This window comes from Talpa europaea, assembly GCF_964194135.1.
Source record: "Talpa europaea genome assembly, chromosome: 11".
Taxonomy (NCBI): domain Eukaryota; kingdom Metazoa; phylum Chordata; class Mammalia; order Eulipotyphla; family Talpidae; genus Talpa; species Talpa europaea.
The window spans coordinates 45,767,059-45,789,549 of record NC_140078.1 but is presented as its reverse complement, the minus strand read 5'-3'; positions in this window follow the sequence as shown (position 1 = coordinate 45,789,549).

The following is a 22,491-nucleotide window of genomic DNA, read 5'->3' as shown; positions in this document are numbered from 1 at the left end:
CATTCAAACATACTTTTGGTTATTTTTTGTATGTAACACCTTTTTCTAACATTTATTTTATTTTTTACTTTAAATTTCATTTTTCTATTTTAATTTTTGGTGTGCATTTTTGTACTTATGTATGTGCATACATTCCACTAAACCACCAGTACAAATGCCCCATTTGTCTCCTACCCATGTCCCCTCTTTCCGCTCTCTGTTCTCCATCGTAACCATTATATACCTTCAATGTGTTCAAGATTTATACATACAATACTTGCCTATATATATAACAACCACTGTGGTGCAGTGGTTGAGCACCGTGCTGCGAAGCTGTTTCACCCTCTGCAGCGCCGGTTCAATTCCCCGACGGCCAAGGCAAGGCCCACATGGCTAGCAGACCTCTCCTGCCTCACCCGCTGCTCCCCTCAGCAGTGTCTTTGGTCCGTCTGCCTGTTCTGTTCCCCGCTCTGGCTCTGGTAAATTCTCTCACCCTCCCACGCCTCTGACCTGTACCCTAGTTCTTGTATAAAATAAATAAAATCTTAAAAAAAAAAAAACTCTTATATAAAAAGATTTATCTGCTTCTATCCACTCGCTTTAAACCTAATGTTAGATTTGGCTTTCAAGTGAGTATCTCGTAGACAGCATGGATTTGTGTAATTTTCCAGTATCATCTGTTCCTCAGAGTGTTTAATCCATTTGCATTTCATGTATGAGATTTCTCTTTGCTTCCCAGATGCTTTATATAGTTTTTAAAAATGTACTCCTCCATTACTGCTTACTTTTGAGATAGATTTTTTTTCTGCCATGCCAATATAATACCTGTCATTTTTATTATATTTTTTATTAGTTTCTTAATCAGCATATGGGATTAAAGTGTTCCTCTCAATTTATAATGATATTTTTCAGATTAATATCAACTTAAATTGAATAATATACAAAATTTGTTACTATAAATATGGGTTCCTCCCTTTATGCTATATTGTTATGAATTATATCTCTATACATTATATGTCCATAAGTATAGATCCATAACTTGTATACAGTTGTCTTTTAAATAATATAGAAAAGGAAAAGTTATAATAAAGTATATAATTCTATTTTTATATCAAAATATGTATTTATCTTTACTGGTTTTTCATTTTATATGGATTTGAGTTACCCTATTTTTGCCTTTCATTTTAGTTCAAATCATTTCCTTCAACAGTTCTTACAAGATAGGACTGGTAATAATAATAAAAAAAGACTATTTAATTGGGAAAGTACTAACTAATATACCCTTCATTCTTGAAAGATAGTTTTGTTAGAAATAGAATTTTTAGATAATATCTTTTCTCGCTAGTTTCTACTTCTTTTTGGTTTCCAAATATTTCTTTAGAGAAATTAACTACTAAAATTATGGAGGATCTTTTGTATATTTTTTAAAAGATGTATTTATGCATACAAGACTTGAGGTACAGGTCAGAGGTGTAGAGGGTGAGAGGATTCACCAGAGACAGAGTGGAGAGCAGAACAGGTAGATTGACTAAATACACTGCTGAGGGGAGCAGTGGGTGAGTCAGGAGAGGTCTACTGGGCCATGTGGGTAGCTCCATGGTTGGGGATCGAACTTGTGCTGCAGTTGCTGTGGATAGCTTCATAAGTTGCATCTTAAATCCTTGCACCACCCGGAAGGCGCCTTTTGTACATTTTAAGAGACTTCTGGCTTATTATTCTAAAAACTTCTGTTTCATATAGTTTTTGACAATATGATTATGATGTATCTTCTAGATTTTTTTGTGTTTACCCTCTTGGAATTTGTTGAGCTTCCACAATATTTAACAGTTGTCATCATATTTGCAATGTTTTAAGTTATGCTTATTCAAAGTTCTTTACACTTCTGTCATGGGGTTTAATTGTTTCCCCCAGAAAGATATGTTGAAGTAATAAGCCCTATCATCTATGAATATTATCTTATTTGGAAGCAGGATCTTTGCACATATAGTCATATCAAAATGTGGTGAAAGTGGGGTGTTCCTTAACTTCAATGACTGGTGGACACATAAAGAAAGAAGAAGACTATGGGATGACAGAGAAAAGGAGATTAGGGTAATACAGCTATGACATTAAGGATGATTGGCAACCACCAGAAGCTAGGAAGGGCAAGGAAGGATTATTGTTTAAAGCAATCACGATTCCATTTCCCTACTGATACTTTGTCTTGGGGTTGTACATTATAAAACTGTGTGCAAATAAATTTACATTTTTAAGTCACTAAATTTGTGGCACTTTGTTTTAGAAACTCTAGGAAATTAATGAAGAAATTGGTCTAGGAAATTGGGTGCTATTGCAACAAATACCCAAGAAATATATATTTATTAAAGATTTCTTTATTTATATTTGTATGAAGAACTGGGATACAGGCCAGATGTGTGTGGCGGTGGTGGTGAGACGATTCACCAGAGATAGAGTTGGGAGTAGAACAGGTGGAGCTACTGAAATACACTGTTGAGGAGAACAGTGGCCAAGGCAGAAGAGGTCTGCTGCACCATATGTGGGTTAGTTCCCTGGCCAGTTATTAAACTCAGTCCCTCACAGTGGGCCTTCGAGGTAGTAGCACTGAGACTGAACCCCTAGGCCACCAAGAAGGCACCAATATCCAAGAATGTTTGAGTAGCTTTGAAATTGTTAATGCATAGGGAGGGACAAATTTTGAGGCACATGATAGAAAACATCTATATTTCTATAAATAGATTTTTTTTAACTTTTTTTTAAGATTTATTTATTTATTTATACAAGCACTGGGTACAATCAGAAGCGCGGGAGGGTGAGAGAACTCACCAGAGCCAGAGCGGGGAGCAGAACAGGCAGAAGGACCGAAGTACACTGCTGAGGGGAGCAGTGGGCGGCAGGAGAGGTCTACGTGCTATGTGGGACCCTCCTCTGGTGGCTGGGGAGCAGCCCGGGATCGAACCAGTGCTGCAGAGGCTGCGGGCAGCTTTGCCACCCCGCGCTCAACTGCTGCGCCACCGGGGAGGCCCTATATTTTTATAAATAGGTCTTTGGTAGAGCTATAAAAGCTAAAGGGAATTCTGTTGAAGGCTCAAAGGAAAATGAAACTGTGATAGAGAAAGTTTATATTGTTTTAAAACTACTTACATATCATTTATATAATGTCTGGTGAGATTTCAAAAGGAACTGAACACTGTGTTATTAGGCAAAATATACTTTTTGTTTTGGTAATAATTTTTGTTGACTCACATTCTGGTGTTGGGTGGAAAGTAGAATTTATAGTCAATTATCTCAGATTTTTAATTCAAGGTATTTACAAGTAACATGTTCATGTTTCAGCCTTTATTTCCTTCTCACTGTTTTCAGTAATATTAAAAAAAATAAGAGATTTATTGGAGACAGATTTTTCTTAAAATTAATTATTTTGATGATCTAGGAAATTCTGAGCTTATTCATACTTCAAAAGATGCCAACAAATGTACTGTAAAAAAAGTTAAGAATGGGGCCTCCTCAACAGCAGGCAGTTGAGTGCCATGCTGTGAGGCTGTCTGCAGCCTCTGCAGTGCCAGTTATATCCCAGCCAGCGAAGGTCCCACATGGCACGGCAGACCTCTCCTGCCACACCCACTGCTCCCCTCACAGTGTATTTCGGTCCATCTGCCTGTTCTGCTCCCCAGTCTGTCTCTGATGAATCCACTCACCCTCCCGCACATCTGGTCTGTACCCCGGTTCTTGTATAAATAAATAAATAAATCTTTAAAAAAGTTAAGAATGGACAACAGTTTGTTAATCATGCTAGTATAGTGATGGAATATGGCCTATCAATAGATGCAAATAATAATCTCATCATGAGTCAAGAATAGAGCTAGAATATTCCAAGAAGTATCTTATGAGAAATCTCTTCTATAACGTAACAGATCCCTGTGATATTAATAGAAAACAAGTGTCTGATAATGTTTCTGATAGGAAAACTACTGTTTTTAATGAAGTGGTCAGAGATGGGATGAAAAAAAGGAAAACTATAGCATTCCCACCATCCTACAAGCAGAATATGGGTAACAAAAATGAAACTGTCACCATGTCCAAAGTAGGGCAGGATTATAAATGGAGCATAAATGGTAGGACTATGTTCCCAGATTTGGAATTACCCCCAAAATTGCAGAAGACAGAACATGGAGCTACAGGTAATTATAAGTCTGAATGGAATTTTCCTTGTTGGATTGTGAACTTGCTTCAGACCAGTAATTTCTTAAATGTTTCATTTTATTATTTTTTGAATAGGAATGTACTTTATAACATAGTCCTACTATTCTATTTTGGAAGAAAATTATAAGTTTTCTAGTTTTGCAGATATACAGCTGGTGAAGAATTTGCTGTATATGGAATATAGTCAGTCTCCTTCATGTGTGATTTCCTTAAATTTTTTGTGTCAATTTTTTTTAACATTTATTTGTTTACTTAGGCAACATTGGTTTATAATGTTGCATATGATTAGAGGTACAGTAGATGCAGTGGTGATATTTAGGACTGATTTTGTTGATTATTTTTACATGACATTTTGTATTTTATGCTAGAATGACTGACTTTGCAGGATGTTGGTAAGCATAGTAATTTTTCAGCATAAGAGTGCAGGATATTGTGGGTTTGGGTTCCTCTAAAAATGTGCTGAAGTCCTTAAACCTGGTACCTAAATTTTGAATTAGGGTCTTTAATTTATATCTATATAAATTAGTGGACCCTAATTCTAATGACAAGTATTCTTGTATGGAAAGAGAGGTTTAGAACCAGAGAATACACAAGATAGATTACCTAACAACCAAGACATAGTTATGAATTATGTATTTATAAGCCAAATAAAGCTGAGTTGCTAAATCCAGGTAAAGTAAAAAATTTATTATATCCTGGAGACTTTAGAGGGAACAAGATGCTGTTGGTCCCTTTATTTCAAATTCCTAGACTCCAGGACTTGTGGTGAATATATTTCTGTTATCATAGTAATATGTTTTATGGTAATTTGTTGTAGCATCCTCACTAACGTAATACAGTCCATTTCACTCTCACCAGTCTCTTCTAGAGATTATCATTTTTACTCTAAGGTGGTCCAAAAGGTACTTAGTATGGTAATGTATTCATGGCGTCCCACAGGTCTCTTATCCTCTTTTTGAACCACAAAATATCTGCATCTTTCCTTTAGGTTTATTTTTTTATTTTTATAGTAATAAACATATTATCTTACTTTTCCCCCATCACTCTTATAGTCTTTGGCCCTTTTTCTGTTTTATTTCTCTAGAACTCATATACCTCAGTTTGTTTATACCTGTAAGTTTTTATAGTCTTTCACTTTTTTTCAAATGTTCAATATTTGTCTCTATCATTCTGAACTGCTCATAGATAATTCCCTTAAATGTCTACCATTTTACTATAAGTGGTACATTTATTCTTTCCTTATGGCTGAATAATATTCCATTATCTGGATATACCACATTGTCTTAATCCAATACTTTATCAATGGACATTTCACTTATTTACAAGTTCTAACTATTTAAATAACACATCAATAAATATTGTAAAAACTATAACTTTTGTGTTAATGATTTTATGTTCTTTAAATAGATGCCCAAGAATGGAGTTGTTGGGTCACATAGCATTTTCATTTTTAAAGTCTAAGATAAATTCACATCATTTTCCAAAATGCTTGAATCAGTTTGCATTCACACTCACAACGAAATAGAATTCCTCTTTTTCCACATTCTCTTTCTACTTGTTTTTGGGGGTTCTTTTTAATATGTGATATTCTCATAGATTTGATAAAATATCTTATTGAGTTTTTGAGCAGCATGTCCCTTATTAAAATTAATGATGAACATTTTCCAAATATCTCTTGGTCCACTAAATATACTCTTGTGAATTCTCTTTTCATATCTATTTTCCAGTTATTAATTGTGTTGTTAAATTATAGTTTAATTAAATAGATTTTTTTTGTATCTCTTATATATTAACCCCTTTTCATTTATGTAATGAGTGAATATTTCACCGCAGACAATAGCATGTCTATTTAATCTGCCTATATTTTCTTTCCATGTTTAAAAATGTTTGTAAATTGAAGTAATCCCAATTGTCTATTTTTTGCTAATAATTCACTGCCATACAAGTCTCATAAAACAGCTATATCGCTGATGTTGTGAAATGCATCACCAAAGTTTTGTTATTTATATTTTATTATTTTGCCTTATGTCTAATTATTTAATTATTTTTGTGTATGGCTTTAGACATTGATTCAATTCCATTCTTTTACATGTGGCCATCATTTGTTTCATAGTATCATTTGTTATAGAGACTCTTATTTCTCTATTATGACTGTGGCCCCTTTGTCATGATTTAAGCATTGATATATATGTGGATTATTTTTGAGCTTTTGATTCTGCACAATTGATACACGTGTCAATTTTTACTCCAGTATCATATTGTATTATTGCTATTGCTTTGTAGTATATTTTAAAGTCAGACAACATGATACTTCTTTTATTCTTTTTCCCTTGGGTTTCCCTTAGATATTCAAGGTAAGTAACATCTTGGTTCAATTGCTTCGAAGAATAGTTTATATTTTCATGGGGACTGTATTAAATCTATAGACAACTTGCAGCAGAATAGTAATTTTGTCTATTTTAATTCTCTCCATTCATGAGCATGAACCAACTTTTCATCTTATTTTATCCATGATCTATGCTATAGATAGAGTCGTATGGTTTTCATTGTTTAAGACCACCTCCTTTGAAGAAATTTGATTACATATAACTATTTGAAATTTTCCCATTATTTATTGCTGCTCTGTCAGGTTGTTTTTTTCATTCTATTTGATCTTTATGGTTTATTGTGGATAGTATATATCTCTACTTTCAAAAATAAAGACTACAAAAAAAATCTTTTATTTTTTAGGTATTTCAAGGTGATTTTAATAAAATAGCAGACCAATAGTTCCCTGCTTTGTATCTCACTTTCATGAAAATAATTTGGCAACAATCCATGGAAAATAGTACCATTACTTTAGGTTTAGAATCTAGTCACAGAACAAGTACCTACCAAGATTTATGCCCATGTCCATAGAAATAGACTTGCTAACTTGACCTAATAACAGATCCTAAAGCATCTCTGTGACTTGTCTCCTGCCCCTCTAAGTCATGATCTGAGAGTGATCCAGCCTGCTTAAAGACCCAACAGGAGACACACTCATCTGATTCCAAATGTAAAGCCAGCAGACCTTTATCTAAATGATGTTTTTTTTTTTTTTCCAAATTGTATCTTGAAAAGAAAAAAAAATTTTGTTTCATTTCCTTACATTATTGTTCATTTTTGTACAATATTTGACTTCTCCCCTCAGGTGTAACCCCCCTAAATATCCCATCACCACCTCACCTGTGAACCATCACCATAGTCTCTTGTGCTCTTTCTTCTCCTTAATTGACTTCCTCCCTCCCTGTCCCCTGCTGTATGTCTTAGAGCTATAATTTGCCTGCTAGTTTTGTCTTATTTTTTCCCTCTGACCCTCTGTTCAGTTTTCCTGTATTATTCCTGTAAGTGAAACCATCCATTTTTTTTTCTTTTTTCTTCTAACTTATCTCTAACTGCAGATCTTAAAGCAGCACTGTAACGTAACTCTAGCTCCTCAAAGACATGGTCCGATGTGGTTCTGACTACAGAGACCTTTTGAGGGACCTTACAGGATTCCTCTTAGGAACTTTATGGGATCCACACTTTTCTCCACACTTGGCAACAGGTCAATCATTTGTGGTTCCAAATGCATACATTTGTCCCAGTACCAGTTCTATTGTTCACAGTCCTAAAGACAGTCTTAGACCATGTTTATGCCACTGGTAACAGGTCTGACAACTGTGAACTACACTGAGGATCCAAAAGTAGCCAAGTATGTAAAGCAAAGCATTTTAATTGTTAAAAGCAATCTGTAAAGATTGGTGGAAGGATTGGTCTTTCAGAAGTATAGACACAGAAATTCAAGTTACGTGGATTATGAAGAATCAAGCAGACATGACCCCACCAAAGTAATCCAATAAATCCAATAAATCTCCAGTAATTGACTATAAGGGACTGGGGGGGAGGGTCTACAAATTGCTTGTTAAAAAAAATCAGATACATAACCAGCTGAAAGCAGGAAAACAACTCAAAAACAAAATGTGTATTTTAATAAAGAGATAGAAACCAGACACTAATTAAAATGAGGATATAAACTATCAGAACTTCTGAGGTGCAAAAAAGCAGTCTTATGAGAAAAGACAATTGAAATTCAAACCCCTTTAAGTAAAAAGAAAAATTAGAAACAGTCAATATTATTCCCCAAAGCATCTCATTCTCTAAATTTTCATCCCAGGCTTTTTGGTTTGTCTACTATTTGACTCAACAGTTATATATGGGTAGTAGAATCAAATACTGATGTATTTGCCTATAGATTTTTTTTTTAAATAAATACTCTTTAGGTGATTGGCTCTGACTGAGATCATATTGAGAAAAATTAGATTAAAATCAAGGCTTTGAGCTGGTTTTCTAGAGTCTTGAGGCAGGTAGATGGAGGGCACAATGCCATGGAGTTTCTGTAAATGAGGTTCACTTTGTTACTTCTGGCATCAATATTGATAGATATTGATAGTGATAGATATTGATAATAGATATCTATACCATAAATGTAGTATATTATCTTTAAGAACTCTATAGGCAAGGCCTTCCTGGTGGCACAGAGGTTAGGTCTCAGCACTGTCAAGCTATCTGTAGCCATTGCAGCTTGAGTTTGAAGTCCAGCCAGGGAGCTACCCACATGGCACAGCAGACCTCTCCTGTCTCACCCACCGCCCCCTCAGCAGTTTGTATCAGTAGATCCACCTATTCTGTTCCCAACTCTGTTCTGGTGAATCCTCTTACTCTGTGCACCTCTGGCCTGCACCACAGATCTTGTATTCATAAACAAAGAAATAATTTTTTTTTTTTTTAAGAGCTCTATAGGCCGGGGGTGGTGGGCAGGGGAGAAGGGAACCTAACCATGGTTAGGTAAAATGACATTAATTTTCTGTTCTTATTGAGATTTAACTAGTTTAAAGTTAATTATTCCCCTTGTTATTAAATATTCCCAAACACGGTAGGTTCAACACCGGTTCAAGCAGCCCTGTTGGTGTTTTACCTGTTTTCATGTTCTCCACTGTACTTTACTGTGTTCTGCCGTACTCCACACTAGGCTATCCTCTACCACCCTGGCCTTATATCCCTGTCTCTTGGCTCAGGTGCACCCTCCTATGCATGCCCACACCTTATTCCAGGTGTCTGCCATCAGGTATGCATCTAATCTAATGGTGGGAGGGCAAAAAACCTGATACTTTTTATTTACCCTACACTATACACTTTTCATTAGCTTATAGATTTGTGAAAATTTTAACTGACAGTTTTTCCAAAATTCCATTACTTTTATGGAGAAGTAATCTATTCAAGTTTTTACTCTGCTATTTTGCTGACATCATTCTCTGGTATATTTTTGAAACTGGATCTGAAGTTATGTCTTAGATGAACAACTGAAAATAATGAGATAGGCTGTTTTTCCACAAAGTTGTTTTGTGTGTGTGTGTGTGTGTTTGGGACCCTCGCCTGGGGCTGGGGAACGACCGGTGCTGCAGAGGCTGCAGGCAGCCTCACAGCCCAGCGCTCAACTGCTGTGCCACCAGGGGAGGCCCTGTTTTTCAAAGGTTTTAAGCATTTGCAAAGATTTTAAGGCATGATCCATAAGATTTTAGAAATTAAAATAAATTTTCGTATTAAAAATGTTGCTCCTTTTTGATATGTTGTACAATAAGTTTTCTTATTTTACAGTTTAAATTTTAAAATAATGTTTCCAGATATCACATTTCTTTTCTTCTGCTTTATAATCACCAGGTATTATTTTTCTATTGGAATTTCATATGTGAATGATGATCTTGTATCTTTGAAGTCTATTTTAGACATTTAAATATGCCTGTCAATTTGCATATCTCTTAGAAAAAAAAATCCCCTTTACCTTCAAAAGCTGTGCAATTGCCTTACCTTCTTTTTCTTTGGGGGATTAGCATTGACACATTTTTTTTTTTTTTTTTTGGCAAGGGCTGAAAGTTAAACTTTGAATTGTATTTTATATAATTGAACTGACCCCTTTTAAAGCAAAAAGACATTTTTGCTTTTGTTAAGTGTTAGAGGGGATACTTTATATTCTGTAGAAATATTGAAAAATATCTCCAAAAATAATTGGATTAGCAAAGTTAATTTTGCAAAGCTTTAAGAAACCTTCATATTGGAAATTTCAAATAATCACAACAGTTTCTTGGTAAAATATTTCCTTTCTGCATGATTGGTGTCAGTTATTAAAAACTATTTAACAAATAATTGTTGCATGTGTTTTATCTATTAGTTATTTTGCTACACAATAGGGTAGTTTAAAAATGTAGTCATTTTGCTCAAATGGACATGTTCTCTGATAAAGTAGGCATGTTTATATATAATTCAGTGTAAAAATATTCCAGCTTCTACAAGTGCTTAAGTACACACAGTGAATCCAGGACAAATATAATTCAAAGAAGATTTTATTACCTATTATCATAGGATCATTTCAATTCTCTTTGGTGTTTGGGTTTAATTAGTCAGAACTCAAATATATAGTATTTTTATAACACTGAGATTTCCTAATCTTTGAGAATAACAGAGATTTACCTAGAGCTTTGCACCTAGATATTAGTATGTACTGTGTACCCAAATTTGGCTGGGACAGGAAAGATAGGTGGCATAGCTAGAGTTAAGAGAGAGTAAATTAATGAGGATATATTAGGTGGTTTGGATCAGATATCTGTAGAAGTGATCTTAAATGACTAAGTTCTCTCTATCTTTGAAATTAGAACCAACTCGGTTTCCTGATGATCTAGATGTGATATAAGAAAAGAACAAGTCAGGGTTTTATAGAGTAACAATAAAGAATGCTTTGCCATCATCAGGAATAACTTAATGAATCAAAGGAGAATTCAAGGACCAATCCTTATATTGACATTTTTAATGTCTAGGGATTAAAAACAGCAAAGGAAAGAGAATCTAAGTTGAAACCCCACAAAAAGTTGGGGAAAGAAGATTAAAATAAATGTTTCCAGAAGAAAAGAGTGATAAATTCTACTGCTGATGATCAGAAATTGACAATGTGTGCAACATTATGAATATTACATGAATTGATAAATACACAATGTGTGGAATGATGGAGGTAGAAACCTGACATAGGGGGTTCAAGAAAAAAAAATGGAGGAAAAAAATTGAAGACATATTATAGAGGCAATTTTGTTTACACATTTTACTAGAAAACAGAAGGGGAAAAAGAATGGGATCAAGGAGGGCCTCCCCGGTGGCACAGCGGTTGAGCGCTGGGTTGCAAAGCTACCAGCAGCCTCTACAGCGCCAGTTCGATCCCCGGCTGCTCCCCGGCCACCGGAGGAGGGTCCCACATGGCGCGCAGGCCTCTCCTGCCGCCCGCTGCTCCCCTCAGCAGTATACTTCGGTCCTTCTGCCTGCTTTGCTCCCCGCTCTGGCTCTGGTGAATTCTCTCACCCTCCCGCACTTCTGACTATACCCAGTGCTTGTATAAATAAATAAATCTTAAAAAAAAAAAAGAATGGGATCAAGGAAAAGTCTTTTTTTAATGATAAGAAAAATAAATATATAATGCAGGGATATGTTTCACTTGGAGCTAAAAGTTGAGAGTGATGTTTAAAGCGATATTTGAGGTCTCAAGGCATCTCTTTGACTATTTATCTCTAGTTCCAGTATGTCCAGTTGACAAGTTTTAGAAATGGTGGGACTGGAGAAGTATCAAAAAAAAAAAAAAAAAGGTATATAGAGTCTAGTGGAGAGGAGAGGAGAGCCAATAAATGAAGCATGATGAAGGCATCCTGGGAACATTTTGTTTACTGTTAAGGTATGAAATAAGGGGTGTGGCAAATTTATTTTCAGTGTTCCCTCGCATAGTGGTGTGAAGTTCTGAGAATTGAGAAAATTCCCACTTTGCTCCTGTTAGGAAAGATATTGGGTTCTACAAAGAGGTGGTTGCCAAATAATGATTTTTTTTTTTTTTTGACTTCTGCTTTCTTCTGAGGGCTCCTGGCAAGCAGATAGTAGGTATTAGTTGGTGAAACAGGAAATCTTTTGATAGTCAACTATAATCTATAAAAAGGTCTCTATGCTAAACCTGTAAGCTAAATCCCTAATCTTATATTAAGGATTTACAGGAATCCTGTAAGATAAATACAGAGGGACAGTCTTATATTATACATTTACTATGTATTTTTCTTTTATGGATTATGCTTTGAATATATATATAAAATATTCTCATAATTCAATGTCATTAAGATTTCCTTTTAAAATTTTCTCATAGAAATTAGTAGTTTTGATGCCTACATTTATGTCTGCAATACCTTGCAAATTAATTTGTATATATGCTGTGTACTAAAGGTCTATAGGGGCAGGATGGTCACAGGATGGTCTGTAGGATCCAAGCAGACAGGTAAAAGAGGAGTCCTGGAGCCCTCGGTGGCTTTCTCTGGCTTTTATTGAGCTTTACATGTAGTGTGACAAACAGGTACACGGCAGGCAGGTGTGCCAGGGGGCCAGGAGGCCGGCAGGACTCCAGGCGGCAGGCAAGTCTTCACACTGAGCTTCTCTGGCCTCTTTCTCTCCTTCTCTTTCATGCCTCTCTCCTGCTTCTGCTTCTCTTGGTGACTATCTCTCAATACCCCTCCCATGGCCCATAGAAATAAACAAGACAGTTTGTAACAATGTAACAACTGCAGGTGCCCCAATGGGGCAGGGCAATCCTAATGGTGGGAGGGCAGAAAAGCCTGAAAAACCATTTACCCTACAATCCACCCCCTCAGGGTTTTCTGCCATACAATCTATTTATATCTCTATATATACAATTTTCCCTTAAATATAAACAATGCAGCTGTGGCCCACAAAAGAAAATAAACAATACAACAGAACACAAGTAAGTCCAGGCAGGGCACCAACGTAGTGCCAAAAGATGATTATTGGCACCAGCAGACGATCCACCACTTCTGCCGAAGGCCCTGCTCATTGGAGGGAGGGAAACCACTCAGGAATCTGCCATCACACGCCAGGAGCTATCAGGCTTCCTGGCCTTCTCTGGCTGTGGTCTCTGCCACAAGGCCAAACTACATCCACCCCCAGGATGCACTCACTCTTGGATTGATGATTCTTTACTTTGGGGGTAATTGCCAACCCTCAGGGTTTCTGTCTTCCGTCACTCCAACACTGGGCTTTCGCAGCTACCAATGAGGCATGCAGACCCCTGCACTCAGGCCAACCCATTGCACAAACACCCATTTGTCCCTGTAGTGCAAATGGTTTTTCAGGCTTTTCTGCCCACCCACCATTGGGATCGCCCTGCCTGATGGGGCACCTGCAGTTGTTACATTGTTGCAAAATATCTTATTTACTTCAGTGGGCCATGGGAGGAGTATTGAGGTAGTCACCTAGAGAAGCAGAAGCAAGAGAGAGGCAGGACAGAGAAGTGGAGAAAGAAACCCAAGAAGCCCAGAGCGAAGACTTGCCTGGGGGCCTCGAGGCCTGCTGGTCTCCTTGCCCCCCCCAACCCCCACACTCCTGCCTGCCATCTGCCTGGTTGCCACACTACATGTAAAGCTCAATAAAAGCCTGAGAAAGCCACTGAAGGCTCCAGAACTCCTCCTTTCCCCGTCTTCCGGATCGTAGATGACCTGCTCAGTGCCCATCCTGCCCCTACAGTTGGGTATCCTTAGATACAAGCTCCACGTGCGGCCTCTCTTGGGTCCCCTCTTTGACTGTGGGCTCCACCACAAGCCACGTTCCCCACCTAGCCCCAAAGACGGGGTCCTCATCTCCTCCCCCTTACTCAACAGTGAGCAGGGCATCACCCACATGTGATTTTAAGAGACTCATTGGCCTTCCTTAGCATGCATAGGCTGCTTAGCAGCCGCTCAAGGCTTCCCAATCTCAGCACCAGCTTTTGCCTTTCTAAGTTGGCCTTTTCCCTCTGCCAAGGTGCTGGACAGTACACAGGCTGCTTTTGGCCATCAAGGCCCACTGGCCACCCCCAGATTCCCATCTCCCGGGGTGTACAAACAATACCATCCTCCCCCAGGGTCCCCAAAACAGAACATTACCCTGCCAAAGTTACTCTGCGTTCTGGCGGGATTGTCAGTCCAAGTCCATCAGTCTTTTCCTGCATCAGCACTGGGTGAGCTCCCGAATTGTGGTCCTTTCTTCCCCGACGATTCTACTGCCTCAGGAGTTGTGGGCTGGTCCTCTCAGGCAGCCTGGAGGCTGATCCATCTCCTCCTCCAGGTGAGGTCTTGTCCTTCAGCTCCCAGACCTTGTCCTCCTCCTGTAGCATCTTCAGCTCTTTCCACAGTTCTTGGACTTTGGTCACCACCTGTGTTGTCATGGCACACACACCGCTGTCACAGGCAAACAGTCTACTCCTCCTCAGTCCCTCCTGAGGTCTTCGGAGGGCTCCATACCCATCTGCTTCGAATCATCCTGCCTACTTACACAAATTGTAGTGGCAGGCAGGGGTGCCGGAGGGGGGGACAGGACAACCCACCCCCAACAAGTCTTCACTCTGGGCTTCTCTGGCCTCTTCTCTTCCTTCTCTCTCATGCCTCTCTCCTGCTTCTGCTTCTCTCGGTGACTATCTCTCAATACCCCTCCCATGGCCCATAGAAGTAAACAAGACAGTTTGCAACAATATAACAACTGCAGGTGCCCCATCAAGCAGGGCAATTCTAACGTGGGAGGGCAGAAAAGCCTGAAAAACCATTTACCCTACAAGGTCAAAGATAATTTAAACCACATCTATCCAATTATCCCTGTACCATTTGTTGAACATAATATCCTTTATACCTATTTTGTTTCTCAGGTTACCTTTCTTGAAAATCAAATTGTGATTTGTTTCTGTTCTGTTTTCCACAGCACTATTGTTTCTATGTCAATTCCACATTCTCTGGGTTAGTTTAGCTTTATATTAAGAACATAAGGAACATTTTCATTTATTTCCACTTTTATTAAGATAACATTGGCTTGCAATGCTGTATATGACTCAGAAATATTGAATCCCACTTCTTCAGGTATACGTTGTCACATCATTCTTACCACCATAGTTCTCCACCAACTTTGGTTTTCTTTTCAAATTAATTTTTAATTTCCATGTGAATTTTTAAATAATCCAGCCAGTTTCTACAAAGAAGACTGCTGAGGGCTTTGATTAAATTTACAGATCAATTTTGAGAGAACTGACACTGATACAATAATGAGTTCTCTGAACACTGACCACAGTATCTCTCTCCATTGATTTAGGTCTTTAATTATCCTCAATAATAATTTGCAATATTCAATTCAGTAATGTAACCCAACACTTTGTTTAAATGTTTTGTTTTTTCTATAAGCGTTTTTGTAAATCCAGTAGTATTTTCTCCGTAGTTATGTCTTTAGTAAATCAATTTTATTTTTTATTCAAATAATTTTATTATTTTTTCTTATTTACTCTACAGCCTACAGTACAGTGTTGAATAAAAGTTTCGAGAGAAGATATCCTTGCCAACTTTGTGATCATATAGGGAGGTGTTACATATTATATTCTTAGGTACAATGTTAGATGCAGTTATTTCATGAATGTGCTCTGTCATGGTTAAGAAATATGTATATGTTTCTATATTATTGGCTTTTTTTCCCCAACAATCAGGAATGAATGTTTAGGTTTTTTTTTTTTTTTTTCCAAACTATTTCTCTAAGTCTTGAGATAATCACTTATTTTTCCTTTTTAAATTATTTGCATGGTAAAACACAGTGTTTTATTTATTGATTGATTGATTGATTGATAAGATTTTTTTTTAAGATTTATTTATTTATTTATACAAGCACTGGGTACAATCAGAAGCATGGGAGGGTGAGAGAATTCACCAGAGCCAGAGCGGGAAACAGAACAGGGATACTGACAAAATACACTGCTGAGGGGAGCAGTGGGAGTGGCAGGAGAGGTCTGCCCGCCTGTGGGACTCTCACGGGCGGCTGGGGATTGAACTGGCGCTGTAGATGCTGCGGGCAGCTTCGCAGCCCAGTGCTCAACCACTGTGCCATCAGGGGAGGCCCACATAGAGTGTTTTAAAAATATTAAATCTACTGTACATTCCTAGGATTAATCACATTTAGATTAATTTAATTTGTAAAACAAGTCTAAAAAATAGGCATCTCTATTGATGAGAAATAAAAATCTATAGGGCCTCCCATGTTGTTCTTAATAAAATTGCTTTATAATAAATTTACTAACATGATTGCCTCCATTTTTCTCTTTTTCCCTCCTCAACAATGTCAATATTTTTGTACAATTTATATGGAAAAAAAGCTGGTATTTTGATTGGGAATTTGTTCAGCTTATATATAATTTTAGGAAGAAAATAATTTTTATTATGATTCTCCCCATAATGAATATGGGATACTCTTATAATTCCTTGTGTTTGACTAAAGGCTTTTAGTCATATATTGTAGTTCTTGTGTTTTATACACTTATTTAGGTTAATTCCAAGGCATTTAATTATTTTTGAAGCAATTATAATTGAAATCATTATCTTAATTTCTTTTGCTTCTTACTCATTGTTTGTATATAAATGGGTATGGATTTTTGTATGTTGATTTTGTTATCTGCCTCTTAGCTGTGTTCATTTATTGTCTCTAATTACATTTTGATATACCACTTGGAATTTCACTATGTAATATATTTTCAGTGATTAGCAACAGTTTTACTTCTTTTCTGACTTGAGTTCCTTTTGTTTCCTATGTTCTTCTTTTAATTCTGGCCCAAACTTCAAATTTTCATGATATTATTTAACATGTACCTCTATCCATTTCCTATATTCTTAAACAGAAGTGGTGTTCCTGATCTTAAGGGGAAATTTTCAAGTTACATCATTATTGTATTGACTATTGGTTTTGTAATATAGTCTTTATTATATTGAAACACTTCCTTCTAGCCCCATCTTTTTATTATTTTTTATTGTAAATGAGTGATCAATCTTATAAAATGCTTGCTCTTCATCTATTGATAGCATCATATAATTTTTATCTTTACCTACATTGACATGATTTATTTCATTGATCAATTTATGTATATTAAATCATTCTTACATCCTGGGATAATTCTCACGTTATTATGGTATATGTTTCTTAATTTACTAGTATTTTATTGAAGATTTTTTCATTGATATTTATCAGGAATATTGGTGTATAATTTTCTTTTCTTGTGCTGACTTCTGATTTGGGTATTAGGCATCATATAATGTTGGCATCATAAAATATATTAGGGAGCAGTCCCTCATATTTTTAAAAACAATTTGAGCAACAGAGGTCTCAGTTCTTTAAAGTTTTTTAAATGTTTGAAGCAATCTATTTGCAAAGCCACCTAGCCTTGGGGTTTATTTTTTGCAAGATTTATTATTTCTTCTACTTCCACGGATATGATCAGTTTCTTCAATTCATCTGTTTCTTAGATTAGACTTGATAGGTGATATTGATCTAGAATTTTTTCTCTTTCTTTGGGTTTAGCAAATTTACTGACATATCTGTTTATAGTAATTTCATATTATCTTTTGTATTTCTGTGTTTTCTGCAATAATTTGTTCTCTTTCATTTGTTATTCTACTTATTAATATTTTCTCTCATCTTTTTATTATTAGCCTAGCTAGAGATTAACTATTACATTCATCTTCTAGGAGAAGAAGCTCTTGGTTTTACCATTTTTTGGATAGCATTTTGATCTCTAATTCATTTTTTTCTCCTATTACTTTTACTTTTTCTTCTTTCGACTAACTTTGGGTCTTTTTCTTCCTTTTTCTAAAGCTGCTTGTAATTAAATTTCTTATTTGGAACAATTTTTGTGCCTTAATGTGGGCAAGTGATGCAACTATTTTCACTCAACATTACTTTTGCAGCATCCCATTGATTCTTGTAGCTTATATTATCATTTTTATGCATTTCAATATATTGTCAAATACTGCTTTGATGTCCTCTTTTACCAATAGCTATTAAGCATCATGTTATTTAATCTCCATGTATGCATTGTATTTCTTGTGTTTTTATGGTAAATTTCTATTTTTATGGCATTATGGTCAGAGAGAATACTAAGAATGTTACCAGAACTCAGCTGCCTCAGTATTGGGAGCAGGAAGGAGCAATGGTGTTCTCTTACCTTGCTGCTCCACCACAAGTCTGTTGTGGCAGTTGTTCCTCAGAGACCTTTAATGTAACAGTGTACTTCCTGGATTCAGGAATGGGCCAATCAGGTGTGAGCTATGGCCTGATTGGTGCTAAATGATCCAGTCAGCCACAGGATTGAAAAATGTCCAATCAGATTTGTGGGTGGGGCAGCCTGAAAGAATATATTAGCCAGAGTCAGAGGGAGGTGAAGATCGGAGCCGATGCCAGCCCCAAGGAGAACAGAAGAGATGATGCCAACCCAAAGAGGAGAGACAACACCAGCCCCTGAAGAAAAGAAGATGGTTCCAGCCTCTAGAAGAAGAAGAAAGAAGGGGAAGGCTCCATTCCTGGCCTATAAAGAAAGAGGAAAAGAAGCATCCAGCAGCCTACTTTCAAGGAAGGAAGAAAAACCAAAGACCTCTGTCAGAGACTGGGCTTCCCATCCTGTCTCTGACGTTGTCTGAAAGGAGCACTAAAGATCCTGGGCCTGGTGCCTCAAAGAGCTGTTGCTGTTGGGATAGCCCAACTAACTCAGAAAGAGCTGTTAACACTGGGTGTCTCTGACACCATCTCTGAGGGACCAGTAGTGACCATCACTGCTGGCCAGTGCTATCCAGCTACTCCTAGTGACTGGTGACAACCATCACTGACATAATCTGGGTGAGATAGCCAGCCATTTGTGGATACAGTACGCTCTTTGTTGCCCTTATTTGTAAAATAAACCCCATGGATGTTGTTCCTGAAGCCTAAGGTCTCTTGCAATTGTGTGCATTGGTGAGAATACACTGTTAATGACCTGTCCTCTTATCAGGTACTGTCCTTTGTTAGGCTATAGCCCATATGTCCCTGTTGTGTGGTTATTGCATTGCTATAGCACTTGGCTTTAGTTTTTGGCCTTTTGGGGCTTTTTTTGGTGGCTCTCTTGTCTCAGAGCCTGGGCAGGCGGGAGGCTGTTCCATCCTTCAATCTGGCCTCCTGCCTTGTTGCCCTCTGCCCTGCACACCCCTGTTTCAGGTATAGATTTGATCTTTGTTGTTTTAGTGACAATTGATTTGTGTCCCATCATATGGTCTATTCTTCACTATTGTCCATATGCATTTGGAAAATAAATATATATGCAGAGGGTTTTGGATGAAGAGTTCTGTAGATGACTGTTAGACCTATTTTCTCTAGTTCCTCATTTAAGGCAATTGTTCCTTATTTATTCTTTATCTTGTTGATCTATTCATTGCCTTTATTTATTTATTTATTTTTAAGATTTATTTATACAAGCACTGGGTACAGTCAGAAGCACAGGAGGGTGAGAGAATTCATCAGAGCCAGAGTGGGGAACAGAACAGGAAGAGTGATGAAATACACTGCTGAGGGGAGCAGCGGGCATAGCAGGAGAGGCCTGTTGCATCATGTGGGACCCTCGCCGGTGGCTGGGAATTGAACCGGTGCTGCAGAGGCTGCGAGCAGCTTCGCAGCCCAGCGTACTACCGCTGCACCGCCAGGGGAGGCCCTATTCATTGTCTTTAGTAGGGTCTTAATTTCTTCTAGTAAACATGGGTGGACAAGGCAAAACAGCAACAAGGCAGGAGGCCATATGGAAGGATGAAAGGATGGAATGGCCACACACCTGTCTGGGCTCTGAGACCAGAGAGACACCAAAAAGCCCCAAAAGGTCAAAAGACCAATAACCAAAACCAAGGCTATAGCCTGAAAAGGACAGTGCCCAGTAAGAGGACAGGTCACTGTCTGTGAGTTCCCACCCATGCACACAATGGTAAGAGATCTCAGGCTCCAGAAACAACTTCCATGGGGTTTAGTTTACAAATAAGGGCAAAAAAGAGCATACTGTATCCACAAATGCCTGGCTATCTCACCCAGATAACGTCAGTGATAGTTGTCACCTGTCAACAGGAGTGCTGGGCAATACTGGCCAGCAGTGATGGTCCCTCAGAGATGGTGTCAGAGACACTCAGTGTTAACAGCTCTTTCTGAGTTAGTTGGGCTATCCCAACAGCAACAGCTCTTTGAGGCACCAAGACCTTTGGTGCTCCTTTCAGGCAATGTCAGAGATAGGACGGGAGGCCCTGTCTCTGACAGAGGTCTTTGGCCTCTCTTCCCTCTTTGAGGTTGGCTGCTGGATGCTTCTTTCCCTCTTTCTTTAGAGGCCAGAAATGGAGTCTTCCCTTTCTTTCTTCTTCTTTGGAGGCTGGAACCATCTTCTTTTCTTTAGGGGTTGGGGTTGTCTCTGCTGTTTATTTCCCCAGGGGTTGGTGTTGGCGGCACTCTCAGTTCCCTCTGACCCTGGCTAATATCCTCTTTCAGGCTTCCCCACCAACAAGTCTGATTGGACCATTTTTCAATCCTGTGGTTGATTGGACCATTTACCAATCAGCCCATAGCACCTGATTGGTCCATTCCATGATCAAGGAAGTACACTGTTATATAAAATCTCTCTCAGGAGCAACTGCCACAACTGACTTGTGGTGGTGCAGCAGGGTAAAAGAACACAACTGCTCCTGCAGTCTTTGACAGCTGAGGCAGCTGGGTTCAGGTAAAACTAATATTATTATGTTGCTATTAAATATCACTCTGAAAATATTATTCTCTCTCTGAAGTTTATTATTAATAGTCTTATGTATCTTTGTGTTTCATCATTTGGCACACAGTTATTTATGTATGCTATTTCTTGTTTCAATGGACAATCATTTTGTAGTGTCCATTTTTATCACTTATGGCCTTTTTAAACAAATGTCTATTCTATCAGATATATTTAAAGCTATTTCTGAATTTTTTTTTTGTTATTTGCTTGTAAAATTTGTTTTTTTGTTATTTTTTGTTATTTGTTTGATGATTATACAAACAAATTATATGATTATAGCTAAGTCTATACTTGTCTCTGTTGGCAAGATGGATTTCTTGTAAACACCAGAATGTTAAAGTTTGCTTTGAAAAAATTAAGTCACTTTACCTCTTCTGACTAGTGAATTCAGGCTATATTTATTTAAAGGTGTTTTTTGTGTCATAAACAATTGGGGCTATAGCCAACCCAGGACAGTGCCCAACAGAGAACAGGGCATTGCCTGTGGGTTCTTCACCTGTGTGCCCAATTGCATGATGACTTAGGTTCAGGAAACAACAATAATGGGGTTTATTTAGCAGACAGGAAACATAGAATTACAAGGTCACAAGTGGTCTGCTATTGCCCAACATGTTCAGAAGTCCCAAACCAAATATCACTCATCCAAGATAGCACCATCCAGCCAACGAAGGCCTGGAGCTTGAAGCAGCTGGCAAGCAGCAGGCCAAGATCCAACTCACAGTGGCAGCTGGAGACACTCACAGGTGGGGTAACTGTAATGGTGTGGCAGCAGACCACAGAAAAGCACCAGATGCTGGATCAATAACAGAGCAGCACCAAGGTGATGCCAACTGATCTGATGAACAACTCTTTGTGAGATATTAGCCCACACCAACAGACAGCTCAGTCCGACACTAGGACTGGGGACTTCAGAGCTTCTTCCAGGCAATGGCAGTGACAAGACTTGAAGCAAACTTCTGGTCACTACAAAACTCTTCAGCTTCTCTCTCTTCAGAGGTCAGCTGCAGGAAGTTTCCTTCTTCTTTTTTTGAGGCCTAACACAGTATATAACAACTATGGGAGTCTGGGCAGATTCCACAACATCTCTTGTGGTGCCTCATATTACGTTTCACAGTCCCCCACCCTACTTGATACCTCCTGATTGGACCATTTAATCTGGCTGGTGCCTGAGGGAGGGACTGCTCACAGGCAGCAACTTTTGGTGTGGATGAATAAACCTGTTACCAGAACCGAGCTGCCCTAGCAGTGGGAGCCACCTCAGCAGCAGGACACAGCAGCAGTAGTGGAGTTCTCTCATCCTGCTGCTCCACCGCAAGTTAGTTGTGGCAATTGCTCCTCAGAGCCCAGAAAACACTCTTTTATTTCAGTGATGGCGGCTGCTCCTCAAGCCAGCAACCGTCCCTTTACACAACCACTATTTCATAGATAATTCCTAGATTGTGGAAGAGACCAGTTAGGTGTGAGCTATGTGATGATTGGTGCTAAATGATCCAATCAGCCACAAAATTGAAAAATGTCCAAACAGATGTGTGGGTGTGGCATCCTGAATGAGCGTATAAGCCAGGGTCAGAGGGAAGGGTGTGGGACTCTCTGTTCCAGCCTCCAGACTGGTCCAGCCTCCA